Below are 16028 nucleotides of genomic sequence, written 5' to 3'. Positions count from 1 at the left end.
CTTCCTCAATATGAATTAATAAAATAATAATAAAAGGACAGCCCCTGTATGGATGTGATGGGATCTGACTGACGGCGCCGTCTGACACACGCATAGTTGGTAGCCGACCATGATGTGACACCACTGCTGCGCCCCAGTAACGGTCATAACGGACCAACGGACTCACGGGTACCGGACCACCGGCGGTAACCCCCCGGAAAGAGATTCGAACCTTAGGTGGCTTAAAAACCGGGACCGATGATGCTTCCGCTCGGCTTTGATCCGAATGCTTATCCGGAAACCCGATGCTTATACACGAACTTTCCCTCCTTTTCCTCCTCCGAGCCACGGTTACCCCGGATTGGCCCTCATCCGGTTTTCACCGTATACAAATGTAAGTATGCGTGTGTGGTTGAATACATATTTTCGGGAAAAAAGGGAATGAATAGAAATAAATAAAGGTACATGTACTAAACTACCGATGCGACTGGCAAAGCAGATCATATGACAGTGTTAACAACTTTAACAAGATCCAATAAATCTAAGAAGAAGTGATGAACCATCAAGTGTTGTTGGACAAAGTTGAAGAAGAAGACAAAAAGAAAATATTTCAAGTTACTTTAGACGGTCAAGCTATTTGTTTTAGATTATACATATATAAAATAAAGTTTGAGGTTGGTAACTCAACTTTATTCTTAGTTTTTTTATTTTTGCATTTCTTAAGTGTCACACCCCGACTTTATTGGGGTGTGATGGGCACCCGACCCCATATCCGGAGCCGAGCGAACCCGCTGACTCTTATTACGTACTTAATTTTTTTTTTTTTGAACCTCTAAATCAAGTATACATAATAGAGTTTACTGAAATATTCTTTTGTTGTTTTCAAATCAAATAAAGTCTGTAACTTTGAAATACTTATATCATAATACAAACTGACTCCCGATACCCACGACTTTGTCTGCAAAGTCTCTAACTTCAAACAGAACATCATAGCATAGTAAGCTGACTCGGCTACACTCCAGGGCCAAATGGAGCTCGCCAACTTCGCTGGAACGTCTTCTATAATAGCTTCAACTCGTCTGGGTGTACCTGCGCGGCATGAAACGCAGCCCCCGAAGAAAAATAGGTCAGTACGAGCAATGTACTGAGTATGTAAGGCATGAATAATAACATATGAGGAATACATAGCATGGATAATAACACAAAGGAAACATAGAGCATATGATGAGATGAAGGAGTAACCTGTACGTGTGAATGCCCTTTTGGCGGTACCATGCATGCTTAGTACTGCGGAACACGCAGCCCGATCCATATGTGCATATACTATAACATATTGCTGCGGAACGTGCAGCCCGATCCATATGTGCATATAATACTTTACTTTCTTGGAAAGACATCTCTTTTCATATATATAGAAAATAGAACATATCATATTGCCGAGGCGTCGGCTCCGATCCATTTAGCCATATATCCCGCGTCCGGATATACCGCGTCCGGGACGATATCATGTCATATAATGCCAACTGATCAGGTGGGTACGCGTATATAACGCTCTGGCCCTTTTTCCCATATACATATACGTGTGTCATGTACATATATCAGCGTCCATAGCGCTCTGGCCTCTTTTTTTTCCCATATACATATACATATACATATATCATGTCCAGGTGTCGTATACATACATCATATAAACAGCATGCATAAGAGCCTGAAAAGGGTTATGTATCTATCGGAGTGACGTAAGGTCGGTAACCTCCGATTACATTATGGAATAACCATGGTCTCTTTGTCTCACCTTGAAGGAACGATAATTATAAGGCGAAACTATCAATAAAGGGTAGCGTTAAGAGAAAACACATAATAAAATCATAAACCTCATAAGGCGTCAATTTATATTCGTGGAAGTCTTTAGGAAGTAGAGTCATATTCAAGGAATAAAGTTGAAGATCAAGAACTACTCTATATTCTCATATTCATATTGAATCCATAACTTGAGATTTGCAACCATGAAACCATATTCATCATAATCATTATAGACATATTCTCATTTTTGACAAGATCGTTTTCATTACAAGACATGTCCGTCGTCATAATTATGAAAGCTTACAAAATCATAAACCCTTGTTTTGAAACAGTGTAGACATTTTTGGAAAATATTTACGGGTCATCAGGGATAGAATCATGCCTTAGAATCCAAAGCATCTAACTTTTGAAAACAAGGAAAATATGGGAACATTTACAAAATTATAGCGCAGGAATCATGCCTTTGAAAGAAAGGGGCAAGCCTTAACATACCTGTTCCACGTCTTATTAGCTACGCTTATGTGTCCGAGCTTGTAAGTCTACATTTAAGATAATTCACACTAATGTTAGCCTTTTCATCGTACACTTGTACCATACTTCAAATTATACTATTTTATATTCTGCCGAAAATCGGGCAGCATCTCCCCTGTTTATATGCCTAGCCCGAATTTTAATTCAGCAACCAACAACAACAACAATAATACCAACAATCAATTTAAGACATATTCTAACATTAGTAACCTTCTTCTCTACATAATTCATCGACACTCAATTCACTACATATTTTCAAGCTAATTCCAATGCTCACATATTCATTACTAATTCAAGATCATTCAACACAGTTCAAAAGCATTTCAAACGATCTACACAATATTCCAACGATCACATCAACATCATATTCCACCCGAAACCTTTACAAATGCGACAAGACTACAACGTCGCATTTTCTTCTTCCAATTTCATAAAGTATATCAACAGCAACACCATCATAATATCGATTACTACCCCATACATAAAAGAAATCAGCCTACTAACACAAAAACAACGTGGTCAAAATAGTCCATAAACCCAACATGAACTTCAACATATATTGAAACTCCTTCCCACAACTTCCTTCATCCAAAAATTTGTACAAACTTTGAAATAAAATGGAATCTTACCTCAAGAGCTCAAGAACACTTTAATTTTAAGATTACTTCACTACGAGGTAATCTTTGACGTGCAAGGATCCGGTAGAATCAATGTTTAAATCGGAAAATCATAAGAGAAATAACCGTGTTTAAGCTTGAAATTAAATGCACCTTATGAATTCTTTAACAATAATCCGTATAGAATAACTTTGAAATTGATGTGCTTTAGTTACAAAAGGGGAAAGAAAACGAGGTTCAGCAACTTTATGTTGCTCTTTCCATATGTACGAAGATATGTGTGTATATATGCATCATAGAAAAATACGTGGAACAAAATGGTAGGCTTCACTTAAACTATGGATTTATTTTTATTTTAATACCATGAGTCACAATAAGTGTACTTAGCTTTGTGCACGTGTATCACACTTTACACTTAGCATTTTGGTCCTTATTCATATATTATTATTTTAGTATTATGAAAAATATCCCCTTAGTTATCCAATCTTCTAATGTGATAAATATATCATCAATAAATTATACGTACTTTATAAAATCAAAACATATACTAATATTTCATAAAGATCAAGACATGGATAAAATTCCATCTTGTCAAATTCTAAATTTCCCCAAGCTAATATCAAGAGTACAAATTTTTGTATCATTCATTTTTTTTTTAAAAGATAATTTTCTTTTCTTATGAGAAAATAATTTCTATTCTTATAATAAAAATCTCATTTATAAATCTCCTCATGTAATATATATAATATAAAGAATTATCTGGAAAGAAAAGTAGTAATATCAATAACTATATAAAATCATATTTATCACACCCTTTACAAAAATATTTCACTTAAAAGGAAATACCATATCAAAATAATATCTAACGGCATCAAGGTTGTCAAACTGACAAGGTCTCACAATAACACTATCATAAACCCTCTATGACCTCATGAATGATCTTAATACTTTCAAACTTGTATGGGTTTAATATGATGCATCCCAGCATATGAAAAATACGAGATGTAACGAAAAATACGGGATATAACATTAAGCATCCTCATTTGCAATATTCATGGAGTGCATTATAAACTATGTGATGATCAGAGAATACTTAGTTTTTTCTAGCTCTTATTTTCTTCATGCTTGTTAATTAGTAGAGGTTCATTACCTCATTATGATTAGTAAGGTAAGGTCTAGCCCCCCTTGTTTGTACTCTTCTCTTTGAGGTTTACTTTTATTGATTAATAAAATTAGCCCTAGGCACTGCTCATGGATTGATAAAAAAAATGTGTATATATATACACACAAATATACCATTTTTTAAAAAAAAAAACTAGGAGTAGTAACTAAACTAGGTACATGTCAAGATAGTCCTATAAATACTTATTATAGTCATTTTCGATAAGCCCAAAATGTAAGTCAAGTTGGTAGAAGTACTCCACTTGTCTTCAAAGAGAAATCATTGATTGAGGAAGCAAGTAGAGTGAAGTAAAGATTGATCATTTCCTCCACTTGTCTTCAAGAAAAAAATTAAGTGATTGGGAGTGTTTCTCCTCCCTGATTTTCTAATACTGTCATGCTAAATGCTTATGTATGGATGGAACCTTAAAAATAAAATACAAATATACTAGAAGGGTGGTTAACTATTTATCATAACTTGGAAGTACTAATAGGGTATTTATGAAATGTAAAAACCGGTGATCGCCAACGGGAAATACAAGAGTGTACGTGCTGCACAAAGTGATTGCACAAACAGACGGGAATTGAATGTCACTAGTCTCATTTTATAATCCAGGCAATGATGCAGTGATCTATTCAGCACCATCTCTAGTTGAGAAAAATATTGTTGATGGACATATTTATGCTATGTTCGTGTTTGATGATTACATGAAGTTATATGCTGGACTCAAGTTTCAGGCAAAAGAGCCAAGGTTTGAAGGTATGAAGGCAGTGGAAGCTGATGTGAAAGTTGATCCAAAAGAAAATGATATGTTTTAGAAGTTTTACAAATTAATAAAACCTAGTTACATATATGTATACCTCGATACATATATGTATTACACATTATTTGCTCGTCTTTTGTGTAGTGGAATCAATTTGTGATCGATCTGCTTTATATGTAAAGAGTCCTAGTGTTTGTATTTCAAAATATAAGCTACCTGAGTACTGCCTCTTAGGCAGATTATATATTAAATAATAATTTGCAGTGTTCCGTTCTTTCTCATAGAATTTCACTGAATCTCACTTTCCTATATATTCACTTCGTGAACATATATATAGCGATATCAGAGTATCACATCGGTGGGTTAAAAGGGTATATGGGCTTCTTATTTGGACTTCGACAATCATCTCCTCATGAGCTAGCTTTCATTTTTTTGCGTGGATTCACTGCAAAAAAATGGGTAATTTGTGGAGGTTGAAATTGTAATTCGTCGAGGTTTTAGCTTCTTTTAGCAACTAGCAAAACCTCTGCGAATTTCAACATTCAACCTCCGCAAATTACCCATTATTTTGTAGTGACTGTCCTTCTTTTGGGGTGGTCTTTAATATTTGTCCCTCAAATTGGTGATCTTTAATATTTGTCCTTCACTTAACACCCAGAGGTCCTGAATTCGAACCCAGGCTCAGTTAAAAAATAAAAAATAAAAAAAACCGCAAGCCATAAGTTGAGATTCGCAGGGCAGAAGTTGGGATTCTCAACGTATAAGTTTGACCAAACTTATGCCTTAAGGCAGAAGTTGAACTTAAGGCAAACTTACCCAAAATTAGGCTTTAAGGTAGAGGTTTACAAAATTCCAACAAAATAATTTATTTATTTTTGCCTTAAGGCACAGTTTGAAACCCAACTTCGGCGAATCCCAACTTATGTCTTGCGATTTTTTTTAGAAATTTTTGACTGAACGGGGTTCGAACCTGAAACCAAGAGGCTTGTAGCGAAGGGCAAAAATTAAAGACCACCCCCAGCGAAAGGTAAGCCTACAAATTGCCCGCTAGTTTTTGGGATTGAGTTACGCCCAAGATCCATTTACGCCTACCCAATTCATTATTTCAGATGTTGGGCTCCCATATTAAAAAGGGAAAGTTACAGGTATATACTGACCAAACAAAAAATATTCATCCCGCTTAGCCCATAAAATATTTGCACTCCGCATGGCCCAAAACTTCGCAAACATTAGTCAACTTCCATGGAATCCATCGATTTACAATTTGAAAAAAAAATCGGAAGGATTTCTTCAGGATTTCACACACAACAACTATGAATCTTTCCACAAAGAAATACATCAGATTGATTGAGCCAAACCCATATGTAATCTCTTTACAAAAACAAAAGAGAGAAAGATATTCACACCGAAGAAAAAATTTGGGTTCCTCATCTAAATGTTTTTTATAAAAAAGGCAAAATTAATTTCAGAATTGAAGGATTCAACTTTTGATTTGATTGATTTAACAGTTGATTTGCTAGCTGAAAACAAGAAGACATGCAAAATCTATAAAAATTATTAGCTTATACACGTCATATACATTCTTATACATAATGATACACATAATATACATTGTTATAGATAGTTATACACATCTATATATTGTTATACACAATGTATACAGCATATTTATAATACTTTTTACACATATTATGTAATGTAAAAGTCGTTACACGTCGTGAAACTATATATATACATCCGTTATACATTGTACAACGGTGTATATACATTTGTTATAAATTGCATTTACACATAACAATGTTATATATACATTTGTTATACAGAACTACAGTTAAAACACCGTCCAACTACCATGAAAACACCAATCTAGTTGATACCCAATTCAAAAGCTCTTGATATTCAAACACCAATAGAACAAAAAAGAAGAAGAAGAGGAGGAGAACGAGAGGGTGAGGAGGAGGAGAGGATGAGTGGAAGTTCTATACGCCTTTTTTAAGCTCCTTAACTATCCTTCTTTTTCCTTTCATTTTCATTTTCTTTATAAATTTATTGAAGTAGTTGGAAGAGGAGAAAGAATTATTTAGAGAGATTGAATCAATTTGTTGCTAGAGATGATAAAGAATATGCTAGAATTTTCTAAAAAACAAAAAGTATCTAGATAAAATTAATGCTCAGAGTCATAAATTATGTATGCGAGCTTTGGCAAATGGAATGAGATAGCTTTTTCAAGTTTTGGACACGTTAATGGGGGTAATGTGTCAATTCTCTACCACACATATCTGGCACCCTTTAGATTAACATATAAAAGAGAATGTACCTGTATGTACAATTTTGGCTATCAGTGATAAACTTTCACGAGTTGGGCCAAAGTGAGTAGACTAGATGGCCGAACAGTCCTGTACCGTAATGATCTCTATTAAAAATTGTCCACGCACGAGACCTCTAACTCTAAGCGTGAGATTTAGAGTTGAATTAGACTTAAGATTCATTCTTTACAGATATATTAACTGAGCAGAATTATATATTATATAACTATAATTACCCGACAGAGAAAAAAAGTTAAGAAACTTAGCATAAAAATATTGCATGTTAAGCAATGGTAATATATGTTTTTTTCTTAAGTTCACAGTTGTCTATTCAATACTTTGGGTATATTAAAATTATATAATTATCCTAGTAAAAATAATTGCAGTTTTGTTTGAACTAATTAATGTATTCCTAGTTTTAGTTCTAGGGCTCGTTTGGTTGGGAAACAACTTATCCCGGGATAACTAATTCCGGGATAAGTTATTCCACCCTCAAGGTGGGATAAAATAAGGCTATAATCCCGGTATAACTAATCCCGGGATTAGTTATTCCGGATTTTTATTCCAATCAAACATGAGATAAGGAGGCATTAAAATTTTATCCCGAAACTATTTTTGCTTATCCTTCACACCAAACGACTCCTAAGTATTAAAAATGATTACTCCAAAGACCTGGCTATAGGCCAAAAGATAATTTCAGGTGATTAATTAAAAATCAAAAGTATTGTGTATAAGATTTCAGTATATGACAATTATGATCTGAATTATCTATTCTAATATTCATTCCTCATCATGTTTATCATGTGTTACATGAATTTTAGGAGATTCATACAAACTGTCAAGCTCGTCAAACTTTAACTCTTACTCGTCCTCGAGTAAGCATTAAAGCCACTCTAAAGAAGTCAAGCCTAAGAACACTACCACTTTGATTGGTACCAACAATTAGGCCCTATAGGAACTCAACTCATCAAACATACACTTCATGATGATTCAAGATATACAAGTCAACTCAATCGAACAACAAACTTCTAACCTCGTAACCTCAAAGACAGACTCTAACTCATCAAATTTAAGCTCGCTCACCTACTCTATCAAAGAAGCTAACAACATCACCTATCTATCATGAAACAAGTGCCCTCACAAGAAGAAATAGTCCACATACTCAAATCAAAGAATTAATGTAAATTAAGGACTTGGCATCAAAGAACAGCTCTCGCACTCACAAAGAAATTCACATGTATGCACAAAGAACCATAGGCTTGCCCATTATGTGCATCTCCACTAATTAAGTATGCTTGAATAAAATCAAATAGGACTTTAACGGGTTGTAATGTTGGCTAGGGGACGGGTAGGAGAACTATATAATAGTGACTTACACTACTCTAAGAACTTTGCACTTTAGACTTCATCACTCATTATTTTCACCTCTTAACTTTATTTTTCAGCCCTCTCTTCATCAATTATTTTCACTAGTAATTCTCATCATATCAAGAACGGTTCAATTTTTTTTTTCAAGCAATTTTTTTTTTCAGATTCTTTTTAAGAGGGCCTTGTCATCATTTGCAGCTATCATTGGTCACCATTTTTTCACTTGACCATCCCTTTTCTTCAGATTTAACAATTATATCACAGTCTATGCTACAGTGTTCAAGGAAGCAGGGTGCAAAAACTAGGGATTCAAACAAAAGGTTCAAGGCAAAATTATGGCTAACAAACGAAAGGCTGCAGGCTCAAAGGATTAACTAGTGGTACAATTTCTAAAAAGGTTAAAAATTTACAAGACATATCAAAGAAAGCCTATAATCATCTTCTAAACAGAGCAACACTTTTTATTTTGCTTCAATAACATGCAGGGTAAGTTCTAGACTAAGATGCAAAACATGAAATATATGCAAGAAATCCTCACCACACATGACACAAGTCTCAATCAAGATGGATCAATTTTACTCTAGGACAAATAGGATCATAACGAACTACAAAATAAGAATAAGTCATACATAGAGTCACAACCATGAGCTAAGTGTCAGAAAGTCTGCTATCTTTTTCATTACTCATGCACTCACAGGAAAGTATAACTCAAACTCATGACCAAATATGCTAGTATCAAACAAGTCACAAGGGTCTTTCTTCTCTCTCCTTTACTACTCCTAAAAAAAATTAATCCTAAAAAATAAAAGATTACTCGGTTCAAAGCCCCTCCCCACCCGAGAAAGAACTGAGGCCATAAGAAAACCCAAGGGGTGGATGATCTATGCCGCCAATGAGAAAAAAACTATAAAGCAAAAAATAAAAGACAGACCAGAATAAAATCTTTTTTTGAATTTTTCATGATTTTTTGATTTTTTTTAATATATAAGCCTAATAAAAAAATAAAAATAAAATCCTATGGCATAATCATCCTTGACCTCAAAAATCGGAAGTACCCCACCCCACACTTAAAAATATGTGTTATCCTCAATGCATGAATAGCAGAGAAAAAATTAGAAACAAGGGTGAGAAATACTCCCCGAGACCCTCTAGGGCCTAGCTAGCAGCATAATCCTCAATATTGAGGGTCGGATGACTCCATAATTAAAACTCTGGCATGCTCCTTAGCTTTTAACTTCGAGTACTCAGACTTCCCCTAATCTACAAAACAAAAACAAAATAAAACGTGACACTATAAAAATAAAAATATAAAACTATTACACGTTGGGTTGCCTCCCAATAAGCGCCTTAGTTAACGTCGCAGCACGATGTGGATCAACTTTTTCCTCCACCTCGAACTTATGAAATTCACCCCTAATTTTGCATTACCTTTTCCATCACGCTTTTGGGGCGGTGGTATAATAATAAAGGAACCAAGCAATAGGTGTCACATCTTGCACTTCTTGGCCTTTAAGCGAATAATGTCGTTTTGCCTTTTCGGTGTGGCAAATTTCAGGATGTAAGGCTCTTGTTCCTCATCTATACAATTCTTCATAAACGTGGAGGGCTCGATTTTCATGTCGCCAACCAAACATAATGTAGACAAATGTTTAGAATGAGGACCAACACGCCCCAACTCTAAAACTGCATTATTTTTGACATCCTCACTTTTGTACACTTCCTCAACATTGGCATCATCAACAAAGATCTGATCGAATGGTTGGAATTCCTCTATCTGCTCCACATGCTGGCCACTATCCACGATAATAGGTAGTTGGGCATCAGACACCTCAACCTTTTTATTTAATTGAGTCTGCAGGTCATGAATATATGAGCCAAATTGGTCTATCTCGTGTCCGAGCTTTGCTATTTCTTCTATGAAGTATGCCATGTCACCTGTAATTTCATCAAGATAATCCTCCCATACCTCTAATCAGTGAGCTCGAACCAATAGCCAAGCATCACTTACAACATCCACTATGTGAAAATCACTTGAGAGACTAGAACAACAGTTAGGACACTCATTCCACTGACCATCACACCATTTACAAAAGTTCCAATCATAGAATTTAGAAGGGTCACACAACATATCCCGTATGATCTAAATTTTAGAATAATTTTCTCATAAGTGGGGTCCCCCACAAAGTTCACAAAAATCATTTAAACATGAATACCTAACATTCGATAAATTTTCGCTCCAAGATGCCATGTCAAGAAGAATACCAGAATATTAAACAAAAAACAAAAAAAAAACTTGAATAGACAAAAGAAAAGTCTAATCTAGATAAACAATTAATTTCTAAGTCTCTGGCAACGGCGCCAAAAACTTGTTGCTCCCAAACGCACACGCAAGTATACGTGATCGTACAAGTAATATAGGATTCAAAGTCTAGATATCGTACCCACAGGGACTTATGATTAACTATTTACTAAATTAAACGATACTAATTATCTACACAAGAAGTAAAATCTCAAAATATAATTATAAACTAACTAAAAATAAAATAAAATAAATAATGAACTTCAACCAAGAAAGAGCATATTTTTATCGGAGAAGAGATAGATCTAGGGCTATGACCACTAACAATTCAGTTGAGTCTTCAAATCGTTCTACCTATGGGTTACTAGTTGACAGGTTAATTATAACTTTATGAGTATCTTCTGAGTTCCTCACAAGCCTGTAGATGCTATTATAATGCCTATATCCCTATGGTTGTCAGAGGTAACAAAAACGCATTTACTTTTCCGTATTCAACTAAGCAAGGCTAAAGGGTATATTCCTATCCACATTAGCGAAACGATTAATCGAACAAGCTCTATTTATTATTATTACGCATGCAAATTTCCTATCCCTAGTTCAATTCACACGCCACATATAGCGCTCAACTATTTCGTCAAATAACCAAACAATTAAGATCAAGAATAAATAAATAACCTAAAGATGAAAAATCAATAGATACAAACGATAATCAAACGTTAACTTTCATGTTTGAGTCAAAACCCTAGAACTAAAGAGTTTAGCTCCACATAGACATGGAGGAAAAATAACAAATCATCCTAATAAAAATGTAAAAACGAGTATTACGGAGAAAAGAAGGTAGAACCTTGTAACTCCGGCCTCCACGGCAGCTCCAAGTATCTCTCGTGTTGTGTGGATCAATGGCAACCCAGATAGAGAGCAAACTGTACTTCCATTAGAATGAAGAAAATATCTTAAAGTCGGTTACAAGGAAATGACAAGCTAATTCTACTTATAGACTTTAACTAGGAAAATAACCACCTTGACTCTAACTACTTTGACCAGTCAACTAACTAATTTAAAATGGTTACAATGCCAACTAAGTTACTCATAATTGATGAACTAACTCTATTAATCTCAACACCCCTCCTCAAGCTTATGGTTGGAAGGATCCGGTGGTCTGAAAATATCTTTCAACCCAAGCTTGGATACTAAGTATTTGTGTTGAATTCTGCACAGGCTCTTGGTCAGTAGATCAGCTTGCTGCTCAGTTGTTGGAATATGGCAAGTCTTGATCATCCTTTGAACTAGCTTCTCTCTTACAAAATAGCAATCTATATCAAAATGCTTTGTTCTTTCATGAAAAATGGGATTGGCAGCAATCCACTATCACAATGTGTGATCACTGGCTGCTTAATCTCAACACCAAGCTCTTTCTCGACACCAATGAGCCATGTTACCTCAGCCACAGTTGATGCCATACTTCTAAATTCTGCCTCAGCTGAGCTTCTAGCCATAGCATTTTGTTTCTTTGACTTCCAAGAGACTAGAGCATCTCCAAATTTCACCAAGTATCCAGTTACAGATCTTCTGGTTTGAGGACATGTTCCCCAATCTGAATCAGAATAAGTAGTAAGCAAATGGTTGCTTTGTGATGGCATGAACAAGCCTAGTCCTGGAGAACATTTAATGTATCTCACCACCCATAGAGCAGCCTCCATGTGTGATACTTTTGGAGCATGGTATTTGTTGATATCAGTCAAAGGCTTGTCACTATCATATTTGTCAAGATCATTAACAGCCTTATCAAACTCTATAGGGGTTAGCCTCTAATTAGCATCTAGAGGTGAGCAAGCAGGTTTACTACCTCCTAATCCCAATTCTGATATGAGTTCCAAGGCATACTTGCGCTGATTCATCACAATCCCCTCCGTAGTCCTAGCAAATTCAATGCCTAGAAAAAACTTGAGCTCCCCTAGATCTTTCATTTTGAACTTCATCTTAAGGTCATTTCTGGTTTTGAGAATAAGTGTGTCATTACTGCCAGTCATCAATAGTTCATCAACATATATTAACACTACTACTAACTCATTATACTCTCTTTTGGTGAACAAAGAGTAGTCATAATGACTTTGCAAGAAGCCAAGATCAACTAGTGCCTCAGTTAACTTGAGATTCCACTGCTTAGGGGCTTGTTTTAGCCCATAGACTGATTTGTGAAGTATACAAACTTTGCTAGTGTCATGTTGTTTACAGAATCCCTGAGGAATAACCATATACACATCTTCAACTAGATCACCCTGGAGAAATGCATTGTGTACATCCATTTGAAAAATGGACCAGGATTTAGCAGCAGCAACAACCAATACTGATCTCACTGTGACCATCTTGGACACAGGGGAGAATGTTTCTGAATAGTCTAGTCCCTCTTGTTGATTAAATCCCTTTGCCACAAGCCTGGCCTTATATCTCTCAACAGCACCAGAGGCTAGATACTTAACTCTAAACACCCATTTACAACCAATTGGATGTTTTCCAGGAGGTAGATCAACTATGGACCATGTGTTGTTTTCCTCAAGAGCTGCAATTTCAAGTTGCATAGCATCTATCCACGTCTTGTCTAATACAGCTTCAGCAAAGGTTTTAGGTTCAGGTATGGAGGAGTATGTATTTAGAACAGCGACATAGGACTTAGACAAGTAAGTATATGAGACATGGTTAGACATAGGATGAGTACAGGAAGTATGTTTAGTTTTAGTGACATAACCATTCATCCACAAAGGTGGTTTAATCTGTCTTTCAGATATTCTAAGTGGCATAGTGGTTTGCATTCCTTCATAATGAGATACAGCTATTACAGGATCAGGAACTGTAGTTGAACTAGGTGATGGAGACGTGTGATCTGAGGATGAATTGATGTTGTTTTGGATAGTACTTTGAGTAGCTTGGTTATTAGTCACAAAAGGAGTAATGATTTGTGGATTACAAAACTATCATCTGTGAACTGAAAAATAGGGAATAATGTAATAGGAGTAGGAGTTTGTTTGCAAGGAAAGACATCTTCCTTGAATAATATATCCCTACTTACAAAGAATAGTTTGTCATGCAAGTGAAAGAGCTTATAGCCTCTCTGAGTAGAAGAATAGCCCAAGAAAATAGCAGGTATAGCTCTAGAAGCAAATTTATCAGTTTTCCTAACCTGAGTTGCATAGGCTAGACATCCAAATACTTTGAGATGATCTAGACTAGGAGTTGTATGATATAACTTGAAGAGGGGAGTATGACCTTGCACCACTGTAGATGGAACTCTATTAATCAGATAAACACTTGTGAGTACACATTCACCCCAAAATTTTAGGGGATAATTAGACTGAAATCTTAGGGACCTAGCAGTTTCCAATATGGTTATGTGTTTTCTTTCTACTACACCATTTTGCTGTGGTGTATAAACACATGAACTTTGATGAATCACACCTAGTGATTGTAATAACTCTGTGACCTGAGAATTAAGAAATTCACATCCATTGTCTGTTCTTAAAATTTTAATGCAAGTCTTAAACACATTCTGAACCATAATGAGAAAGTATCTGAGGACTTACTACTACTTCACTCTTTGAATTTAACAAGAAAATCTAAGTATACCTCGAAAAATCATCAACTAGGGTCAGAAAATACCTTTTGCCATCATGTGTAGGTACTTTGTATGGGCCCCATATATCTCCATGCACAATATCAAAACATGCAGTAGTAGAAGTAGTACTTAATGGGAAAGAAAGTCTTAATTGCTTAGCCAATGGATAGATGCTACAGTGTTCAGACATATGAGAGTCTTTTACATTCTTGAAGCAACTCAACTTCTTCAAAGTACTAACATAGACATGTCCTAATCTTTGATGCCATAAGGACAAATTTGTTCTAGAGTTTAAGCAATCTGTATTGAAAGACTTTTCCACAAACTTGCTAACATTAGCAGCATTAGCATTTATTTGAGAAGCATTTAGTTGAGGACCTTGAGACTTCACAGGACGGGCAACATTCAGCACATATAGTTCACCCTCAAGTCTTCCAATCCCCCTCATTCTCCTATTGAAGAGGTCCTAAAATAAACAGAAATCAAGGTAGAACAATGCACAGCAACACAGTTCTTTGGTGAGTTTGGCTACTGAAGAAGATTATACTTAAACTCTGGTATATGAAGAACATCACAGATTTTGCAACCCTAAAACACCTGTGAAGTTCTTATATGACTGACTTTAGCTAATTCTCCTGTAGGCAAATGTACTGAGCTTTTTGCTTCATTTAAGGCTCTTGCAGATGTTAACAAATACAGCTTACTTACCATATGTTTGGTAGCACCAGAGTCTATTATCCACTTATCTCTATCAGTGTGATTAGAGTTAAGGGCAATACCTGAGATAGTGCTCACACTGTTGCTAGCTCTACTGGTACTGGACTCATTATCATTTCTATTTGCCTTCCCAAGTAGTTGAAGAATCTGCAAATACTGCTCTTGAGTGAAATGTCCAGATTGAGATGGAACATGCACTTCAGTTGCTGAGCTAGATTGATAGCCAGACTGATCTCCATCATAGCCTACATTGAACACACTGCCTGCATAGTTAGCAGTTGTATGACCACCATTAGTTCTTCTCTTACCCTTGAAGTCAGCAGGATATCCATGCAGCTTGTAACAGGTCTCCCTTGTATGTCCTTTGAAATTGCAATAGTCACAAAATAGAGTTTGCCAGTTCTTTTTAGATCTGAAACCTTGTCCTTGACCTGAAGAACTTGATAAGCATCTTCCATAACCACTACTATTACCTCCACTAAAGAAGGCTTAGCCTGTGCTTATCATACTAGACTGACTGGAAAAGCTTCCCTTATTGCCTTTGTAGACATGTATATCATTGCCTTCCCTGCTGCTGCTACTATGATACATAGTACCATTACAATTACTGTACAGTGACATCCCATCTTACAATTCAGCACCAGAATTGCTACCAGAAACAATGTTCACATTTCCTAGAATTCTTTGACACTCTTCAGAAATAACTAGAGAATAAACTTTGTTGACATTAGGCTTAGGGTCCATCATCATAATAGTGCTTCTAACTTGATTGTAGGACTCATTTAAGCCCATGAGAAACTGCGTAAGTCTCTGAGTCTCAAAATGAGCAGTATAGGCTTTAGATTCAGCACATCCACAACCAGGACAAGGCAT

General features: G+C 35.7%; 1 long non-coding RNA gene and 1 pseudogene across 1 annotated transcript; one reads left to right on the top strand and one right to left on the bottom strand.

Moving 5' to 3' along the window:
• LOC132616901 (1-aminocyclopropane-1-carboxylate oxidase 3-like) overlaps window positions 1-5131 on the top strand; it is a 36047-nt pseudogene extending 30916 nt beyond the window's left edge.
• Window positions 420-4108, bottom strand: LOC132616902 (uncharacterized). The gene is made up of 2 exons (XR_009573469.1): window positions 3959-4108; window positions 420-697 (listed from the first exon to the last, which is right to left on the bottom strand). It is a non-coding gene; the product is annotated as an uncharacterized LOC132616902 (long non-coding RNA).
• Window positions 5132-16028: the final 10897 nt, after the last annotated feature.

Source organism: Lycium barbarum, chromosome 11, assembly GCF_019175385.1.
Source record: "Lycium barbarum isolate Lr01 chromosome 11, ASM1917538v2, whole genome shotgun sequence".
Classification (NCBI taxonomy): Eukaryota; Viridiplantae; Streptophyta; class Magnoliopsida; order Solanales; family Solanaceae; genus Lycium; species Lycium barbarum.
This window is presented reverse-complemented; position numbering and strand designations above follow the sequence as displayed.